Source organism: Geotrypetes seraphini, chromosome 13, assembly GCF_902459505.1.
Source record: "Geotrypetes seraphini chromosome 13, aGeoSer1.1, whole genome shotgun sequence".
Taxonomy (NCBI): domain Eukaryota; kingdom Metazoa; phylum Chordata; class Amphibia; order Gymnophiona; family Dermophiidae; genus Geotrypetes; species Geotrypetes seraphini.
This window is the reverse complement of record NC_047096.1, coordinates 39,260,995-39,282,493: the sequence shown is the minus strand read 5'-3', so window position 1 is coordinate 39,282,493 and position 21,499 is coordinate 39,260,995. Positions and strand designations below refer to the sequence as shown.

The 21,499-nt window shown below is 44.9% G+C and overlaps 1 protein-coding gene across 1 annotated transcript in view; it reads right to left on the bottom strand.

Moving 5' to 3' along the window:
- Positions 1 to 16,909: 16,909 nt before the first annotated feature.
- The window catches only part of LOC117347065 (galactosylgalactosylxylosylprotein 3-beta-glucuronosyltransferase 1-like), an 82,813-nt gene continuing 78,223 nt past the window's right edge, over positions 16,910 to 21,499 (bottom strand). The window contains exon 6 of the mRNA XM_033917399.1: positions 16,910 to 16,948. The gene's annotated coding sequence lies outside the window, so the exon portion shown is untranslated. The remainder of the gene's footprint in view (positions 16,949 to 21,499) is intronic.

The window sequence follows — 21,499 nt, the reverse complement described above, 5'->3', positions numbered from 1 at the left end:
GGCAGGCGCAGTATCTTACCACCCTGGATCTCACAAAGGGGTATTGGCAGATCCCTTTGACACCCACTGCTAGACCTAAGACTGCTTTTGGTTCCCCTTTAGGCTTGTTCCAATTTACCAAAATGCCCTTCGGCTTGCATGGTGCTGCCGCTTATTGCCAACACTTGATGGATCAGGTCCTAAGGGGGCATCAGGAGTATGCGTCCACCTATTTGGATATTGTCATTCATTCCCAAACCTGGGCTCAGGATATAGAGCAAGTACGGGCGGTCTTACAAGCATTAAGGGAGACAGGTCTAACAATCAACCCCAAGAAATGCTTCGTGGGAAAAAAAGAAGTCAAGTATCTAGGATACTTGGTAGGAGGGGGGTGGTAAAGCCCTTGGTATATAAAATCCAGTGTATTCAAGAGTACCCAGAACCAGAGTCCAAGAAGCAATTACGGGGATTCCTGGGGTTGGTGGGGTACTATCGGCGGTTTATTCCTCATTTTGCCACCCATGCTGCCTCACTGACGGAAATGCTTAAGAAGAATAGGCCTGACAAATTACGTTGGGACCCCGAGGGTAGGAAGGCATTGGGAGATCTCAAGACCTGTCTGTGCTATGAACCAGTGTTGGCATCAGTGAATTTCCAATGTCCATTTGTCTTACAGACAGATGCCTCACAAACTGGTTTAGGCGCGGTTCTGAGTCAAGAGGTAGAGGGGCTAGAACATCCAGTTCTTTATCTCAGTAGGAAGTTGTATGATAATGAAAAGCATTATGCAACGGTAGAACTGGAATGTCTAGCTGCCAAGTGGGCCATGCTGAGCCTAGAACATTATCTGGAAGGACGAGAGTTTACATTGGTCACTGACCATGCTGCATTGAGCTGGCTTAATTCTATGAGGAATAATAATGTCCTGCTCACCAGGTGGTATCTGGCCCTGCAAACTTTCCGATATAAAACCATACATAGGCCTGGCCGTCTTCATACTAATGCTGACGCTTTATCCCGGGTTGGGGAAAAGGACCCGGAGAGGACTAGGCCCATCCCTAGCAGTCAGTTAAGGGGAGGGATATGTGGTATGCAGACTATGCCTGATAGGAATGTCCCTAGAGCAGTGCTCAAGTCAAGTTCAGGCTCCACGCAATTACCCTCTTTTAAAGCACAATGTCAGTCATTGAATGAATTTCCTTCTGTGTCCTGTAGAGGGAGTGGGAGAGCAGAACTGCAGGATTCCCATCCCCCATGGAAGCCTAGAGTAATTAACAGGAAATCACTTCCTCCTGAGGGTTTGGGGTGGGGCTGCAGATTCCTTAATCTGAGAACCCAGTTCCTGGATAGTCAGAAGCAGCAGGAACTTGGAGAGGAGAGGACACAGCGCTCAGGGCTGAGAGCTCTGAATGTTAGCCAAACTCCAGAGTTTATGGAGCTAATAGAGGCTGGTGAGGACATGTCTCTTGGTCTGTTGGAAGAGCCACAGGATATGGAGCTGGGAGACAATGCTGAGACAATTGCTGAATTGCCTATTGAAGCCCAGCCCATGGAGATATGCTGTGAGAGAGGCAAGTGACTGACTTTGTTATAATGATTTTTGAAAGTTTGTTTTTCTAATTACTTGCCTGTGCTGGATACCTTTAAACCAGCTGAAGAGTTGAAGAAGTTTTCTTTTGAACTGTGTTTTGGGAACTTGTTTTCTTGCTGGAAGTTTTGTTACTTTCCCTGGGGAGGGAAAAGTGAACAGTTTCCCTAGTCCCAGACAGTGGGGGGTTTTGCCCGTGTTACGTGGTGGGATTGAGGGCCGATATTGGCAGAATAAGACCACACGGTGCACGCTGTCTGTCCAGCACTCTGATGCTGGAGAAGTCAGTGCAGTTACACTGACTTGGGTAGGATTGAGGCAACCCGGAAACTTGTGTGTTTAGAGTTTTGAATTTTTTCTTTTCTTTTGTGATATCTGCTAATGGACTATGAATCAAAGTGGACTTTAGCAACAGATTTAGTTTTTGCCTGATGGACATTAAGTCTTAGTGATGTACTGAAACATCCTGACAAAGTTTCATGTTTAATTTTTACTTTGAAGAATAAAGCTCAAGTTTGTTTTTGAAAAGAACTTTCCTGGTACAGTGGTGTCCTTAGCTAAACGCTTGGCTGTTATTTTCCTTGTGCTGCCTGCGGCAGCTCACAAGAGATTTTCTTGTACCGGTGGCCCAAGACACCTTGCCCTGAGACTGCAGGTTACAAGATACAAGACCTATTTGGATAGGACTCTCGCATTTAAAGCAAATAAGCAGCAGTCCTGGTTGGGCAATTGCATTAGTGGAGCTATGCTGTCTTATGGTGTATTAAAAAAAAAAATTAAGTCAGCACTGTTTGATAAATTTATTTCTTAAACTATGAATACTGTTGTCATGATAATCTGATATTGAGTATATTTTAGAAAATTGTTGTATTTTAATTATTTGTAATTCGTTGATTATCCAGTCTTCTTCCTTGTAAACCACCAAGAAGTCAATTGATTATGGCGAATATAGAAGAATAAAGTTTGTTATGATATGTATGTATGTATGTAAGGAAGTACAACCAGAGACTCATGAAATCACCATACAACAAAGGTAGGAAAAATGATTTTATTTTCAATTTAGTGATCAAGATATGTCAGTTTTGAATATTTATATATTTTGCACTACATTTGTCTATTTTTCTATAGTTCTTACCGAGGTGATTGCATATTTTAAAGTCATCTGCCTTGTCCTCTTTGAAAAATAAAACAAATATAAATGATAATTAACATTTTCTCGCCTTTCAGGGAGTGGTGGAGACTGAACAAGATGGCTGCCTGAAGCGCTCCACAGGACACCACAGAAAAATTTTTACCTGCTCGATGGTTAAGAGGAAGGCTAAGACCCGGATCTATTCAGCTGAACCCAGGTCGGCTCAGCATTTGTCCGGTCCAATGGATGCTTTTGTGGAGTGGGGACTACCAGTTGTAATGGCTGAAAAGTCCTTAGATGGAGGCAGGAACCAAACGGAGGATTCCATGTCCTCCCTCAAGGCAATCAGCTTCTCCCTGGAAGAACGAAGAGCTCCGGATCAACCACTTTCCCTTCCTGCGTGTGACGATGCAGGGAAAGAGGAGAGCAGTACAGCTCAGCCTGCAGACCATGGAGAGATTTGGCTCTGAGGCACAGGCATCGCAGGCTGATTCATCAACTCAACTGCAATCTGGTGAAGCCTTGAAGACGACATGGGAAACGAAGGACCCACTTCATCTCAATTTGCAGCAAGGTACTGTGAAATTATCTGATTTAGAATTAATTTTAATGATTAAACCACCAGAGATTGACCTGGATTCTATTTGGGAAGCCATTTCCTCATTATAAGTATCTTTGGGCACCCAGATTCAAACTTTAACTTCCTAATGCGCTGGAGTACTTTCTGACTCTTCTAAATTAAAGGACAGAGTGGAAAAACTGGAAGTAAATCATACAGTTCAACAGACTAAAATTGAGGCACTGCAAAATCAATGTCAACTTTAAATTAGAAATATTGGAAAATCTATCTAGAAGACAAAACCTCAGACTAATCAATTTTCTTAAAGCAATTTCTATTACACCTCTTGATATATTCAAGAGATACCGTGTTTCCCTGAAAATAAGACCTACCCCCCCAAATAAACCTAGCAGGATTTTCAGGGTAGGTCTTAATATAAGCCCTAGTCCAGGGATTTGCGGCAGTTTCCCTTCCCTCTCTCCCATCAGAACCCTGTTGCGAGCCCTACTTACCTCCATAAGCAGCATCAGGCCTGCTCTACGAGGTTTGGGAGGGAGGGTAGGGAAGCTGGGCAAGGATCCTGCTACACGAGGGATGGGAGGAAGGGAAGCTGGGCAAGGATCCTGCTGCACGAGGGATGGGAGGGAGGGATGGATAGAAGCTGTGCAAGGGTCCTGCTGCACAAGGGATAGGAGGAAAGATGCTGCACATTGTGACCAGTCAGACTCTGTGTCTGACATGTTCCCAGCTAGAAACCCCAGGAGAGGGCAGAGACAGGGCTAGGAAAGCTGTTCCCAAGCCCCGCAGAGCCCAGCAGCCTAAGTTCCCTGAGTACACTAGGGAGGACTCCGCTGAAGATGAGGTCCTATCTATTCAGAAGCTGAAGACATGGAAACTCATCTCAGCTAGGTTAGCTCCCAAACTTGTGAATATTAGGTTTAGACATACTCCTGTGAGAAAACCCTGCAGTTACCAGAACATCCTCAGAGGGAGCCCAAGAGAGCCTCAGAGCAAAGCCAGCAGCTTTCTCTTCAGAATTGGAGAGAACAAGGAAGAGAAGGGGACCTTGTTCCTGTGTTCAGCAGCCAGCCAGACCAGAGCAACTGAATAGCCTGGAACCCATGGAAGTAGAGAATGTAGCCCCTTGCCAGGAAGCTGAGGCCTCACCTCAAGGGGAAGCAATGGAGGCCAGATATTTGCAGAACAGAAAGCAATGGAAATTGGTATTGCTTGCAAGGCTAGTAACTGAAAAAAACTGTGTTTTTTTGTTGAGAAGTTTTCCAAGCTAGTCATTGCTTTAAAGTGAACTGTTTTTGAATGCTGTTTTGAAGTTTTGTATGGACAATTACTAGGGCTTGTATAACAGCCTGCAGCTTAGTGAGAAAGAGTTTTTTTTTTCTTTCTCCTTGTTGCTACCTGGACCCATAGCACTACTGTGGCCCAATACAAGGCCCCAGGCGGGGGCAGGGCTCATTAGCTATAATGTTATAAAGGACTGTTGCTGGTGCTTTCTCAGTTTGTTTTGCTGGAGAAATGTTTTGGGGTTTATTTGAACTGCATTACTTTTGGTTTGAATGCAGTAATGTACAGGGACTGAGGACTGCTCTAATGTGGGAGAAGTAGGTCAAGATCTCGGGTGGGAATATTTGAAAATTTGTGTGAAGACAAACTTGGCAGGTCTCTTGCCCCAGCTCAGGAGCACCAAGCTGAGGGCCTCCTGAACTTTTTCTGTTTTGAATTTGTGTGTGTTTGGTGGAAATTATTACACTGTGCTTGGTGAGATTAACGCTCTCTAGAGTAAGGCCAAGGCCCAGGTGAGGCTTAGTTGCAGGAAGCTGTGCTGCACTTGCCATAGCACCGGGACTGTGTATATCTTGATTTGCTGACCAGGATTTTTGCTTTGAATTTTTCCTTTTTGTTTCTTGTCTGCCATTCTGATTTTGTTTTATGGAATAAAGAACCCTGGATAGGATTTTGACTAATTACCTGGTTTCCTCTTCACTGTTTTATTTGATATTTTGCCTGAGGCAACTGTCTCTTTATCGAGCAGCACACCAGTGTAGTTTTCCTGTGGTCCACTCGGGGCGCTATCAGTCTAGTCCAGGGCCCGGTGGCCACAACATGTGGGGTGAAGGAGAGGAAGGGAGAGATGATCATGTACATATCCCGAAAATAAGACCTAGTGCCTTTTTTGGGCCTAAAATTAATATAAGACACTGTTTATTTTTGGGGAAACATGGTATTTGTCTGAAGTTTTGAAGGTTGCAGAGTCTTCTTACCCACCAATATCTAAAATCTATTATATACCATTTGATAAGAAGAAATCAGAGAAGGGTCAGCAAGATTTCTCAATGGATAGTTTGTTTTGGGTTTTTAAAAAAAATCTTTATTCATTTTGAATCCATAAGTAAGTGCAACATATAATACAATCATATTACACTATAAAAGCACTTAAATACAATTAAAATTGTAGTCTATGACCCCCCCCCATAATTATATTCAAAAAGTACACTCAAATTAAGAAATTAAAAATATGTTCCAACCCACCCTGGACATGTATGGAGAGCACTCAGGATGAGCCGAAGGTTCTCTATTTTCTGACGCTGCAAGAATGTAGTGACTGTTCTAAACGAGCAAAGTCTTGCAATACGAGTACACATCATCACAACTGAGACAATGATTCTTTTCTCTCTGACGCTGCAGTAGTGTAGTAACTGTTCTAAATGAGCGAGGTCTTCCAATACGAGTACGTATAGTATTATGTATTAAAGTTTTGGGGTTGTGGAACGAATCGTCTGAGTTTCCATTATTTCCTATGGGAAAATTTGCTTTGATATACGAATGCTTTGGATTACAAGCATGCTTCTGGAACGAATTATGCTCGCAACCAAGGTTTTACTGTATAAAGATTGTTTCCTATTTTATTTTGTAATAATTATTTGTGGTGTTATAATTTCCATTGTACAGTTATTGTATTTATGATTTGTTATGATCATAAAAACTTGAAATTTAATAGAAATAATTACAAAAAAGATAATTAACATTTTCTCTGCATACATTGTGCTTTGTGTTTTTAAAAAAAAATTTTATGGTTACCATTATGAATTAATAAGATATTGTGTGTATATGAAAAATGAATGGAAGAAATTGTAAGTAGCATTGGGACGGGGCTAGGGCGGGATTGGGGGTGGGGCTGAAATTAGTAGATGTCCCCTATTGAGGGAAAAAATAAATGGTCACCTTAGGTATGTCTAACATTTAGGTGCCCACAATTTGACCAGCAATACAGCTGGTAAGTTACCTAAGTAAGTGGGAGCCCCACCCAGGGCCGCCATCAGGGCAGTACTACCAGTCCTGCATTCAGGGTCCTGGAGCTGACAGGGGGCCCGGGCTCCCCCAGGGTCCTAGGCAGTGTTCTAAGGCAGGGGCGCCTTTAGCTCGCCAAGGCAAAGTGAGTCGATCACCCAGGACTCACTTTGTCTTGGCGATCTAATCTATCGGGCCGATCAGGCTTCCTCTTCCCGACGTCAATTCTGCCGTCGGAGAGGAAGTTCGGGCCAGCCAATCGCTGCCTGGCTGGGCGGAACTTCCTCTCCGACGGCAGAATTGACGTCGGGGAGAGGAAGACTGATCGGCCCGAAGCAGGCAGAGCATGCGTCGGCGTCGGCTTTGGGGCCTGTTATCCATTGGTGGGTTCTGTTCCCCGATGGCAGCGGCAGTGGCAGTGGCTTGGGGAACGGCAGGGAGAAAGAAAGAAAGGGGGCAGGCAGGGAAACAGAAGGAAGGCAGGGAAACAGAAGGAAAGAAGAGAAACAGAAAAAAAGAAAGAAAGGTCAGGGAGAGAGGAAGAAAAAGTTGGGGCAGGGAATGAGGTGTGGAGGAGAGAAAGCATACAGGCTGATAGAAGGGAAGAAAGATTGGATGCACTGTCAGAAGAAGAAAGTGCAACCAGAGACTCATGAAATCACCAGACAAGGTAGGAAAAATGATTTTATTTTAAATTTAGCAAAGTGGAGGCAGTATTACCACGGTTTTCAAAGGAATTTGCCCAAATAACTTAATAGTTAACTGGGTAAATTCCCAGAGATGAAAACTTCCCTTCACTTACTATGCACAGTTCTGAATTTATATCTGCTGTCTATATTTTACAATAAGGTCCCCTTTTACTAAACAGCAATAGTGGTTTTTAGCGCAGGGAGCCTATGAGCGTCAAGAGCAGCGCTGGGCATTCAGCGCAGCTCCCTGCGCTAAAAACTGCTATTGTGGTTTAATAAAAAGGATGGAGGGTATATTTGTCTATTTTTGTATGGTTGTTACTGAGGTGACAATGCATAGAGTCATCTGCCTTGACCACTTTGAAAATAACCCAGAATAGGAATGATAATTAACATTTTCTCAGTGTATAGTGTGCTTTGTGTTTTTTAATTTTATTGTTGGTAGATCATTTTTACTTGGTCATTTTAAAGTAGCTCACAAGCTCAAAAAGTTTGGGCACCTCTGAGCTAGAGCGTTGAAACTGTGTATTTCTATTTTATCCCCCCTTTCACAAAACTGTGGAGCGTTTTTTAGCGCCAGCCGTGGTGGTAGCAGCTCTGATGCTCAGAATTCTATGAGCGTCAGGGCTGTTACCACTGTGGCTAAAATCCACACTACAGTTTTGTAAAAGAGTGAGGGGTTAGTTTGTGATGACATATTCCATACTAGGCGAAGGTGTTTTCTGTGTTCTGTGTGTTCGAAAGACATGGTTTTCTGTTAGGATTGACGGTGTAGGATTGATCTGTGCTGGTCTGGCTTGTTTAGTTTTACAATGGGTGTATTGATGTACTGCTCACTGCAATATGTAAGATGCTGCCTTTTCCTAGGTACTCATGTGTGACGTGTGGTTTGTTACTAAAAATCATGTTTTTCTTACAGATGGGGGGGGATGCCAAAAAATGATGGGCCCCGGGTGTTACATATGCTACGTACGCCACTGTATGTAAAGAAACCAGAAAGCTGGCGTAGCAAAAACTTTAAGTAAATTGTTATTCTTCTAAGTTTTGAGTATTTAACCCTCCCACAATCTCACGGGCACTCATTTCAAGTTTCAAGTTTATTGAGATTTTGATTTAAACGCAATATCAAATATTTTCAATGCGTATAACAAAAATAAATTTGGGGAAATAAATAAAACCATTTGAACAATAAACATACAAACATATCCATAGATGATTAAAATTACATAAGGAGTACAAGGATAAACTACATTTGTTTAAAAATGCGTTCTCCGCGCCTGCTCATAAATTTGTTGACTGGAAGGATCCAGCAATGTGGCAAGATGCCATTCAGGACAAAGACAGAGAAAGAATTGTGCAATTTGGATTAATGATGGAAGGTGATTTAAAGCAAATGGCACAGTCTATGAGTAAAGATCTTGACGGATGTTCTGTTTATGAATATTTCCTCTATGCCAAATCACCCAATGGACATGAGAAGATTTTACGGGACTGGCTTAGGTGGAGCATTAGCAGAAAAGTATGTGTGTATTCGGCCCATGGAAGAAGGGGGGAGGGGCGTCGGGGGGTGGGGGAAGGGGTGCGTGGGGGGCCCAATAGGATTTCTCAGTAAAGGGCCCAGAAATTTCTGATGGCGGCCCTGGCCCCACCTAAGTCCCATTCTTGCTCTTTCCCTTACAGATATGCGTTATGCAAATACATGGGTATTTGCAGAATAGTGCTTAGGAGCCCTCTTGGCACATTTGCATGTAAGTGCTAGTATTCTAGACATTTACCTGTGCAATGCATGCACAAAAATGGGCAACTAGGTTATGCAATTGCTTTTACAGGTGAAACAGTGGCCATTGTTGCAGTGGATGGAGATATTTGTAAAGAGACTTTCAGTATTAAAGATAATTTACAATAGAGTCATGCAGATAATATAGTGTTATATAAGCAAAAGGATGTACTGAAGCCAGAGGATTGGGGGAGGGGGGTTCCAGCAAGAACAATGGTGGCAATTACTGAGGTCTTTTTGCTCCATATATAAGTGTAAGTTTGATTTTTATTATTGAGAAGGTTATATAAGCTTTCTAGTACACTGCTTCTCAACTCGGTCCTCAGGGCTTACCCAGCCAGTCAGGGTTTCAGGATATCTACAACAAATATGCATGAGATAGATTTTCCTGAAATTAATGAGCAACAATTTTTAAAAAATCAGAATTTATTAATGTAGAAAAACCAAGTACATCATCTTAATGTATAGACTTTTCAACATAGTCACCACTTCTCTGTACACATTTTTCCCCATCGTTCTGCAAGCTTCAAAATTCCCTTGCAGCAGAACTCCATTCTAGCTGCCTGGATGTCCTCCACCGCCTCGTAGTGTTGGCCTTGCATCTGTTCCTTCACAAAACCAAAAAGATGGTAGTCAGAGGGTGCCAGTTCGGAACTGAAGGCAGGGTGCAGAAAATCATCTCCTTCATTTTGATATCTCTGAAGAAGGTCTTGAGTGATAACTTTTCTTTGAACTTTGTAGTTTTCGGTCAACAAGCCATGGGACCAGCAGCCACAAACTTTTTGACCGTTTAAGCTTTCAATCATTTCCTATGCTGCACTGTGTCCTATTCCAAGTTTTGCTGCGATTTCAATCACAGTGACATGTCTATCTTCTTTAATGATATAATGATATCATCAACCCTTTCCTTATTGCGTTCAATGCAGGCAGTGCGAGGGTGACCGCTATGAGGCTGATCTTAGATGCTTGTGTTTCCATCTTTGAAATGTTTCACCCATCTCCTAATACTGCTAGCACCCATACACACATCCCCATATGCATGCTAAAGTCTTTGGAGAATTTCTGCAGTGGGGATTTCCTCTTTAACAAGGAATTAAATGACATGTTGACAGAATGAAACATCAGTCCTTTCATTTTGTATCTACTGCCTATAGTCACCTGATAGAAGCTAATGATGTCACAATACCTCAACACGTAGTGTAAAGTCTGTATATTAAGATAATGTACTTGTTTTTCCTACATTAATGCATTCTGATTTTTTAAAAATTGATGCTCATTAATTTCAGAATGACCTTTGTATATTCTTTGTGAATATTCTGAAAACATTATAGGCTGAGTGTGACCTGAGGACTGGGTTGCGAAGCACCAGTCTACTGTATCCAGTTCAGTGATTCTCAAACCTGGCTGGCGGACAGGAAACAGAGGGTTGGAGTAAAGGGCCATTACTCAGACTGGCAATGGGTCACGAGCGGAGTTCCACAGGGGTCGGTGCTGGGACCGCTCCTGTTCAATATATTTATTAATGACCTGGAGGCGGGAACAAATTGCGAAGTTATTAAATTTGCGGATGACACCAAACTCTACCGCAGGGTTGAAAGATCTGCAAAGGGACCTAACGAAACTAGAAGAATGGGCCAAAATGAGCTTTAATGTAGGGAAATGCAAGGTCATGCATGTAGGGAAAAAGAACCCGATGTTCAGCTACAAAATGGGAGGATCACTGCTAGGGGTAAGTAACCTTGAAAGAGACCTGGGAGTGATGGTAGACACAACTTTGAAGGCGTCGGCACAGTGCGCCACAGCCTCAAGAAAAGCAAACAAAATGTTGGGTATCATTAAGAAGGGTATCACGACCAGGACGAAGGAGGTCATCCTGCCACTATATCGTGCAATGGTGCGACCACATCTGGAGTACTGTGTCCAGTACTGGTTGCCGTACCTCAAGAAGGACATGGCGGTACTTGAGGGAGTCCAGAGAAGAGCAACTAAACTGATAAGGGGTATGGAAAACCTCTCATATACTGACAGACTGAAAAAGCTGGGGCTGTTCTCCCTGGAAAAGCGGAGACTTAGAGGAGACATGATAGAAACCTTCAAGATCCTGAAGGGTATAGAAAAGGTAGACAGGGACAGATTTTTCAGATTATGGGGAACCACAGTACAAGGGGGCACTCGGAGAAATTAAAAGGGGACAGGTTTAGAACAAATGCCAGAAAGTTTTTTTTCACCCAGAGGGTGGTGGATACATGGAACGCGCTTCCGGAGGCTGTGATAGGCCGGAGCACGTTACAAGGCTTCAAAGAAGGTTTGGATAGGTTCCTAGAGGAGAAAGGAATTGAGGGGTACAGATAGGAGTAGAGGTAGGTTATAGGGATAGTCTGGGACCACTGCTCAGGCATTGGGCCTGATGGGCCACCGCGGGAGCGGACCGCTGGGTGAGTTGGACCTCTGGTCTGTCTCAGCGGAGGCAACTTCTTATGTTCTTAAACCTGTCCTGGGGGACCACCAACCATTCAGGTTATTAGGACATCCCCAATGAATATGCATGAGAGAAGGAGGGAGAGTGTGGCACAGTGGTTAAAACTATAGGCTAAGCACCCTGAGGTTGTAGGTTCAAACCCATGCTGCTCCTTGTGACCCTGGGCAAGTCACCTAATCCCCGCATTGGTCCACAGGGGTGGAGGTATAGTCAGACATAGGAGTCTGACTGGCAGTCCAAAGATTGGCTTTGCAGAAGCATTCCCAGCTCTGAAGCAGTGACATTTCTTAAATCCAGAAAAAGAGAGCAGAGCATACTTGGTCTTCAACCCCAATTTATTAGCAACCAATCAAAAAGTCCAATGTTTTATTGTGTCCATCGGACTTTTTGATTGGTTTCTAATAAATTGGGGTTGAAGACCAGGCACTCTGCTCTCTTTTTCTAGATTTGTGTTTAGCCATGCAGAGGCAATTGTCTCTCTCCTTGACTACATTGAAATTTCTCATCCTGCTACTGTGATAGAGCTGAAAGCAGGCTGCAGCACTGATCCTGTCAGGTCACAGTGATAGATTGTGAGTCCACCAGGACAGACAGGGAAAAAATTTATTGAGTACCTGAATAAATTTATGTAAACTATTCTGAGCTCCCTGAGGAGAACTGTATAGAAAATTGAATAAATAAACAAATGTGCATATATATAATGAAGGTGACAAACATGCAAATCTCTTTCATGTATATTCATTATTAATACCCTGAAAATCCAACTGGCTGATGCAGCGGCATACCAAGGACAGGACGGGAAGGGTGGTCTGCCCCGTGTGCTTGCCATGAAAGGGAGTTCCCAGCCTTGGAGTCATGGTCTGGGAACTTCCCCCTCTCACGGCCCAGCCTCAAAGCTCTGGGTGGTCCCCTTTCTCTTTGTGCCAGTCCGATGTCACGCTGAATCACTGCTGGCCTCGGCAGTGATTCATCAACATTGCCCACAGCTCCCCTTTCTGCTTTCCATCTGCCATGGTTCACCTGGGTGAAAACAGGAAGTTGCGTCATTGGAGACAGACCACGGAAGATGGAAAGCAGGAAGGGGAGCCACGGGAAACATTGCTGAATCACTGCCAAGGCCAGCAATTTTTTCAGCATGACAGAAGGTGAGGGCGACATTGGATAAGTGCGGAGAGAAGGGTGAGAACATACTGGATTGAGGAAGAAGCCTCCTGGACTTACTGTTGTTTGTTTAAGTACAAAAGGGGTATTAATTAAGAAGTGCCAGATTGGGTGTGGGGGAGAGCTTATGGGGCCAGAAACAAAGGTCAGAGAGAGAGAGAAATGATGGGCAATGAAGGGAGAGAAATTGGACCTGAGGTGGTGTGGAGGAAAAGGGAAAGAGAAACTTGAAGGGAGAACTGTTGGGAAGAGATAGGGAGAAATGGTGGACCTGGGGGAGGGAGGCAGGTAGGCAGGTGGAGAGATGTTGGAGTAGACAGTGGGAAAGAAATAGAAATGTTGGATATGGCAATGGAAGGGAAGGTACAGAGATAGAAAATGGACGGTGAGCACTGAGAAAGAAGAAAACATCAAATGGGCAGGGGACCCTGGAGAGCGAGTTAACAGAACACAAACATAAACCAGAGCCTGGGACCAACATGATTTAAATCAGTGTTCTTCAACCTTTTGACACCTATGGACTGGCGGAAATAAAATAATTATTTTGTGGACTGGAGCCAGTCTGCAGACCGGCAGTTGAAAAACACTGGGATAAGTCATGGGCCAGACCACGCCCAGCTCCACCCAATCTCCATTCCAGACTTCGTCCCCATAATAGTACTAATTGTAACACCATTTTTTCCATTTTTCATATATACACACACAATATAATTGTATTATCAACACATAATGGTAATCATTACATTAGTGACTTTTATTCCGCCATTACCTTGCGGTTCAAGGCGGATTACATAAGAGGTTATCTGGACATTTCCAGAAGAGTTACAGAGTTGAGCGGGTTACTTTGGGGGAATGAAATGCTTCCTGCTTCCTGATTCCTGTTGGATTTCTTGAAGAGCAGGGTTTTTATTTCTTTTCTGAAAGTTTTGTAGTCTGGTGTTGTCATCAGTAGATTGGAGAGTTGGTGGTCTAGTTTCGATGCCTGCGTGGCTAGTAGGTCATCGTACATTTTTTTGCATTTAACGCCTCTGATTGGAGGGTGCGTGAGTGATGTCTGGGTTCTCCTTTGCTTGGTTGTGGTAGTTTGGATAAGGCGGTTGTTCAAGTAGGCTAGGCTGTCTCCATTTATGGCTTTAAATAGTAGACAGTAAAATTTGAATAGTATTCTTGCTTGTATTGGGAGCCAGTGTGAGTCTTATGCTGTGGTGGTGTGGTCGTATTTCACCGAATAGATCAGTCTCAGAGCTGTGTTTTGTACAGTTTGTAGTTGTTTTATCATGACCGCGGGGCAGGGCAGATAGAGGATGTTGCAGTACTCTAGAAGTCCTAAGACTAGGGATTGGACCAAGAGCTGGAATTGTTTTCTGTCGAAGAACTTTCGGATTAGCTTTAAGTTTCGCATGACCACGAATGATTTCTGTATTGTTTTGTTGATTTGTGGTTGCATGGTCCAGCATCTGTCTATCATCACTCCCAGAAGTCTTAGGGTGGGTTGAATGGGGTATGTGATTGAGTTTATTACTACGTTTGTTATGGATGGGGTTTTATTTTTTTCATGAAGTATAAATTTTGTTTTGTCTGGGTTCAGTTTTAGTTTGTGGTCTTTCATCCATGTTGCCACTGTTTCTAGCGTTCTGTGTAGTGTATCTGTCATGGTGGGTGTTGGCTGATCAAAAGGAAGGAGAATGGTGATGTCATCTGCTATAGGAGGTTAAGCGTATTTTGTCTAGGCAGGTGCCGAGGGATGCAATGTAGAGATTGAAGAGTGTTGGGGATAATGGCAATCCTTGGGGTGCACCACAGGGTTGGACCATGGTTCTGATTTTTCTTTGTGTGACTTTACTCTGTAAGTCCTGGATTGTAGGAATCCTTGAAACCATTTGTGTACCTTACCTGTGAGTCCTATTGAATCTAGTATTTGTAGTAGGATGTCATGGTCTACCAGGTCAAATGCTGCAGTGAGATCTAGTTATATAATCAGCATTTTTTTTTGCCTGTGCTGAGCTGTTGTCTAGCTGTGTCCAGGAGGGAGCCTAGTAGTGTCTCTGTGCTGTAGTTGGTTCTGAACCCAGACTGTGTAGGGTGGAGTAAGTTGTGATTTTCTAGGTAGTTGTTGAGGTTGTTTAGCTACGAAACCTTCCATTAGCTTGACATATAATAGGATTGAGGCTATGGGTCTGTAGTTGGATGATAGATCTGTTGCTACTTTTGGGTCTTTTATGATCGGGGTGATGATGATGATTTTGCTGAGGTCTTGTGGGAAAAGGCCATCTGTGAGCAGGGATTGTATCCATTGTATGAGGAGTGTGCAGAATTTTGGGCTGGAGGCTTTTATCAGGTATGGAGAACAATGGTTGAGGTTGCAGGCTGCGTGGCTGTATTTTTTAAAGAGACTGTTTAGGTCAGACTATTGTATTGTAGCAAAGTCAGACCAGGTTCTGTCTGCCTAAGCTGATTCTTTTTCTATGGGGGCATTGTGATCTCATCTAGGTGGATTGGGTTTTTTGCGAAGGTTGTCCTGGCTGTTGTAATTTCGTTTTTAAAGTATTCAGCTAAAAGGGTTGCTGAAGGGGGTGGAATGTCATTATTGGCCAGGTAGGGTTTGGTGTCTGTGAGTTCTTTTAGTAATTGGAATAGTTTTTTTTGTGTCTTGAGCTTCTATGCCTATTTGGTTGGTGTAGTGTATCCTCATTTCTTTTAGTTTTTGCTTGTATTGGTTTAATTTTCTCCATGCTGTTTTTGTGTGTTCTTAGTTACTTTTTCTCCATTTTCTTTCTAGTCGTCTGCATTGTCTTTTGAGTAGGAGTATTTAGTTGTGCCCATGTGCCTAAGGCCCCACCCACAGGAGGGGCCTAAAGCTCCCGGGCCTATTCTGATTGGCCCAGGCGCCTCAGGCCCCACCTGTGGGCGGGATTTCTGCTGCCTGGGCCAATCCTGCCCGATTCTGGACCCGGCTGGCCTGCCGGAAGGGTGGGCTTGGCACCCGTCCATCTGGACAACTAAAAGGTACGGGGAAGGGGGGTGGGGGTGTCGTGGGGTCAGCCGGGGGGGCACAGGTTGACGGGGGGGGGGCGATCAGGGGTTCTGGGTGGAGGTCATTGGGGGAGGGGGGTTGTGTCGAGGGCAGGAGGGCCTGGGATCCCTCCTGCCCATATTGTAGTGGGGGGTGGGGGGTAGGGGGTCGCCGGGGCCAGGAGGGCTTGGGCTCCCTCCTGGCCCAATACAGTCGGGGGGGGGGGGGTCGCTGGGGCCAGGAGAGCTTGGGCTCTCTCCTGGCCCGTTGAGTCAGAGGGGGGTTGCCGGGGCAAGGAGGGCTTGGGCTCCCTCCTGGCCATATCGAGTCAGGGTGGGGGCACGATCATCGGGGCAAGAGGACTTGAGCTCCCTCTTGCCCCGATGTTGTTGGTGGGGGGGGGTCACGGTTCGACATGGCAGGAGGGCTTGGGCACTCTCCTGCCTGGATCGTTGTGGGGGGGGGGATTCTATAACCGGTGTTGTTTTTGACAGACACCGGTTACAGAATCCAGGTTTTAGGCGAAGGTCTGGCTCCTCCTTCGCCTAAAAGCCCTTCTGTTGGACGTTTGGGGCTTAGGCGTTTTTTTGGTTCATTATGGCCAAAAAGTGTAGACATCATGGGAGTGTACTTGCAGACGTAGTGGTGATCTGGGTGTTTAGTAGAGGCAGGTCATAATCAAAACAAGGACGTTTGTTTTGGTTATGGACATTTTCCCTGCTTCTGCTTTGAACGTTTAAGGACTTAGGCCAAAAAGGAACTTAGACGTTTTTTTTAATTATGCCCCTCTATTTGTAGTTAAAATAACTGGTATTGGGGAGATGTGGTTTGCTGCAGCCTTCCAGTTGGTTAGGAGCAGGATGATCAGTAAGATAGTTTGTGTTTGTTTTGTGGTAATGTTTTCATTGTGAAAGATAGGAGGTAATGGGATGGTGGGTGTGAGGTTGCAGGTGATTTTCTGGGGGTTAGGATGTTGCTTTCTCTCTTGGTGGTTGATGGTGGCAGATGATTGGATTTTGGTGTGATTGTGTGTGTGAATGGAGTTGAAGAAGACCCAGGTGATCTGGAGTTGGTTAGGTCAAGTCTGATTTGCGTCGTTGTGGATCAAAGTTGGGTCGAGGAAGGAAGGACAAAATGGGAGACTTCTTCCTCTGCCTGCTGAAGCGCTGGAACAGTTTTCTCTGTCCCTCAACTAGAGCTGAAGAGGAGTCGGGTGATCCGGGGCATCTCTGTTGAGCACACTGTATGCTTCTCATTATTCATTCCTACCAGAACAAAGATAACCCCATGCAAATACAGGACCAAAAACTAAAAGTACTAATATATGCAAACAAACCCTAAGATGCAAAACTCTGCATGCAGTACAACCCCTAGAGGAAAAGAAACAAATGCATTTCTTCCTGAACAGACAGCAGATGTAAATCAATCACTAAATTAAAAAATAAAATCATTCCCCCTACTGTTGTTGTCTCCCTCCCTCCATGCTGTGCCTTGCCTTCTGGCCTGTCCCCTAGTGTTATCTTTGGGCCGGCTCCCTCTTCCTCAGTGCTGCAGTATACAAAGCCATGGGCCTCTGCGCCTTATCTGGAAGCTTTCCCTCTGACGTTGCAAAGTCAGAGAGAAGGCTTCCAGTGCAGGCGCAGGACGTGCATAGGAGCCTCTACTCACGGCTTTGTGCATGGGAAGAGAGAGCCGGCCTGAAAACAACGCCGTATCGATTGCACCGTGGACCAGCGGCTGAAGAGCACTGTCTGGGGCCCAATGCACATGCCGGCCCTGCCTATTATGCGGACTGGCACTGGTCCATGGACCGGCGGTTGAAGAACACAGATCTAAATAATAAAATGACCAACAACAAAAGGTAGAAAAAATAATGTTATTTTCTATTTTGTGATTACAAGATGTCAGATTTGAAATATGTATCCTGCCAGAGCTGGTGTTATAAAACTATGTAGATAACCACCTTAAATAAACTTTTTTCGTTAGACCTCAGCGGTGTAACTGTGTGTATAGCAGACTCCACACAAAGATTGACAACACCAACCTCTTCATCGGTCCAATATTCTTTAAAGTGCTAGTGCAAGTGATAATGCATTTAAGGCTAATGCACTTTAAAGAATATTGGACCGATGAAGAGGTTGGTGATGTCAAGTTTCAAGTTTCATTATTTTTAATATACCGACCATCAGCATGTATCTGGCCGGTTTACAAAGCTAAAAAAATAAAATAAAAGGTAAAATAATAATTATGTAAGGGGGGAAGAGTGAACATTAAAAAGACAATTAACAAATACTAACATGAACTTGAGGGTAATAAGGGGAAGGGAGAGTCAATAATTACATTATTAAAAACAAAATTTAAAAGAAAAGGGAGGGGGATATAACATCAGGAATGGGGATCGCTACTTTACAAAGAGACTATGAAGATCTTTCTAATCGAAGCAGAAGATCCAACTTAAGAATTATTGGGCTACCTGAATCATCGAAGGGCTCTGATATGGTTGCCTTTCTTTCTGCTTTCCTACCTGCTACCCTGGGTCTCATCTTCTCACCTCCACTGGAAATAGAGCATGCTCACCGCGTGCCGTCTCACCTCTCTGCACATTCATCTTCTCCCAGGCCTATTGTGGCTAAACTCCTCAGATTTCAACACACATTACAGATCCTCACAACAGCTGCAAAATCTAAATCTCAACTCCTCCACCAAGGTAGAAAGTTCTTTATAGTTCCAGACCTGGCCAAATCCACGGCCTTGAAGAGAAAAGCATTTCTTTCCCATCGACAAGAGCTTAAAGATATAGGAGCCAAATATGGTCTTATGTACCCAGCAAGGATGAAAGTGACCTACAACAACCGCACATCTTCATATACTGACCCTAATGACTGTCGTCCGCACCCTTAGGCAAGAGGCCCAGGAACGCAGGGACGATAATTATGCTCTTGTGCCCTAAGGTAGGATACACAAGAAATGTCAGGATATACACTTAGTGGTTCAGGATTTTCACCAACACAAAAACCAGAGGAGTCAAGATGAAAATCCGGACTGGATTTATTCAATTCCACCATAGGAAGGGGCCAACACCCTTGGTCCCGAATCCTTCAAATAAATCAAGGAGCTTTTCCAAACAAGAAAGAAAACAGCATAATGTTCTTAGTCACATATTGCCAAAATCATAAATCCAAACAGCTCCAAAAGAAAGGCAAAGAAAAGACTCTGTACTCTGGAGTCCTAACTTTAAAGTACTTGGCTGCACTACGCAGGAAAATACAAACAGTCTTCTTGGTTTTTCCAAAACACAAAATTTGTCCAAAAAGGAGCAGTGTCCCAGCACTGCTCTATGTCAGCCGGTAGTAAGGCTGGCCAGGTGGTGTGCTCCACGTGCTGATATATGCTACATAAAAGAGCCCGCAATCCCACCTCAAACGTGGGGCAAAAATTCCCCCACCACACTGGCAAAACAAACACAAAGCCAGAAAGTTTCAAAACAATTCAGTATCCCAAAGTTCACTGAAATAGCTGTACCTCTTAGTCAGGTCGACCGGGAACTGCTTTGGCAACGGTTATGTCCATAGGCTGTCCTTCCAGGATTGGTTCCACTCCCAATTCCATAGCCTGGGGATCCTCAGAGCAACTGGGAGACAGCACTGCATCGGCTTCTCCAAGCTCCATGCCTTCCGGCCATTCAGGGTGCTGCAGAGCTCCTAGTCCTGAGCTAGCCAGAGGGAACTGTTCCTGGGACTGGTTTCCTCTCCTACAACCCTCCTTCTCCCTTACTAACTGCTCAGACTTTAGGTTCAGGAGTTTACAGCCCCGCCCAATCTCCCCAGCTGGAACACATTTCCGGTTGGAAGCCTTGGGCAGGAGAGGGGGAGGGGAAGCCTGTAATTCTACTCCCCGGCTCCCTCTTGTGGAATGGGAAAACATGTCAGGAAAAGAACCACCTTGAGGTTTAAACTGCTGAGACAGAGGGTCATATGTTCTAGCCCCTGGCTTAGGGCTAGGATCAACCCTAGCTGGCATAGCCTGCATATCACATACCCCCCCCCTTAAATGCCTGCTAGGGGAGGGCCTATGCCTAAGTGTGTCTTTCTCTCCAATTCGTGAGAGAGCGTCTGCATTGTTGTGTAACCGCCCTGGCCTATGTATGGTCTTATAACGGAAGGTTTGCAGAGCCAGATACCATCTAGTGAGCCTAGCATTGGTGTTCCGCATACGGTTAAGCCAACTCAAAGCGGCGTGATCCGTCACCAATGTGAACTCCTGCCCCTCTAAATAGTGTTCCAGACTCTGTATGGCCCATTTGGCCGCTAAGCATTCCAGTTCTACCGTCGCGTAGTGTTTCTCATTATCATGTAACTTTCGACTTAAATATAGAACTGGATGCTCTAGCCCTTCCACCTCTTGGCTCAATACCGCTCCCAGCCCGGTTTGAGAAGCATCCGTTTGTAGTATAAACGGTCTTTTAAAGTCGACCGAAGCTAAGATGGGCTCTGAACACAGCCAGGACTTTAGCTGTTCTACGGCTACCTGACCCTCCTCCTGCCACTGCAATTTGTCAGGTTTATTCTTTCTCAACATTTCTGTCAACGGAGTAGCCTTGGTGGCAAAATGAGGAATGAAACGTCGATAATATCCTATCAATCCAAGGAACCCCCTAAGCTGTTTTTTTGTTTCCGGTATCGGATATTCCCGAATGCATTGGACCTTATCCAGTAGGGGCTTCACTACGCCCCGCCCTACCTGGTACCCCAAATATTTGACCTCTCTTTTCCCGATACTGCATTTCTTTGGATTGACTGTAAGGCCGGCCTCCCTCAGCGCCTGGAGCACCGCCCGCACTTGTTTTATATGCTCTGCCCAATCCCGGGAATGAATGATAATGTCATCCAAATAGGCGGACGCATACTGCTGGTGCCCTCTCAGCACCTGTTCCATCAGGCGCTGGCATGAAGCCGCAGCATTATGGAGTCCAAAAGGCATTCTAGTGAATTGAAACAGCCCTTGAGGGGAAGTAAAAGCTGTTTTCGCTCGGGCAGCCTTCGTTAACGGGATCTGCCAGTACCCTTTGGTGAGATCTAACGTAGTCAGGTATTGGGCTTGTCCCAGTCTATCCAACAGCTCCTCCACCCGGGGCATGGGAAAAGCGTCAAACTGTGAGATAGTATTTAGCTGGCGAAAATCGATACAAAACCGGGGTGACCCGTCAGCCTTGGGAACAATTACGATCGGGCTGGCCCAGGGACTCTGTGATGGCTCTATGACTCCCAGTGCCAGCATCTCCTCCACTAATTCCTGCACTAACATCTTCTTCTCCTCCGACAGGCGATAGGGTTTAACCCTCACTATCTTCCCGGGTGGGGTTAAGATGTCGTGGGACGTGACTGTAGTGCTGCCCGGAATGGGAGAAAATACATCCCCGAATTCCCCTACTAGTCTTTCTATGTCCCCCTGTTGAGGTGGGGAAAGATCTTCGCCCATATTGACCGCCTCCTTTACGGTAAATTCCCTTATTTGAGGCCCGAACTCATCGTCCTCATACCTCTGAGCGATGAGTGCCAGTACCTGGCGATCCTTCCATGGCTTCAACAGGTTAATGTGATAGACTTGTTCCTTGCCCTTACCATCACGGACCTTATAGTCTACTTCATTAATCTGCTGGACCACTGTACCAGGCCCTTTCCACTGGGCGAGGAACTTGTGCGGATCAGTGGGCACTAACACCAAGACTTGCTCTCCGACTCTCAAATGCCTTTCCTGCACTTTCCTATCATAGTAAGCCTTCTGCTTACCCTGACTTTTCTCAATACCGGTGCGTC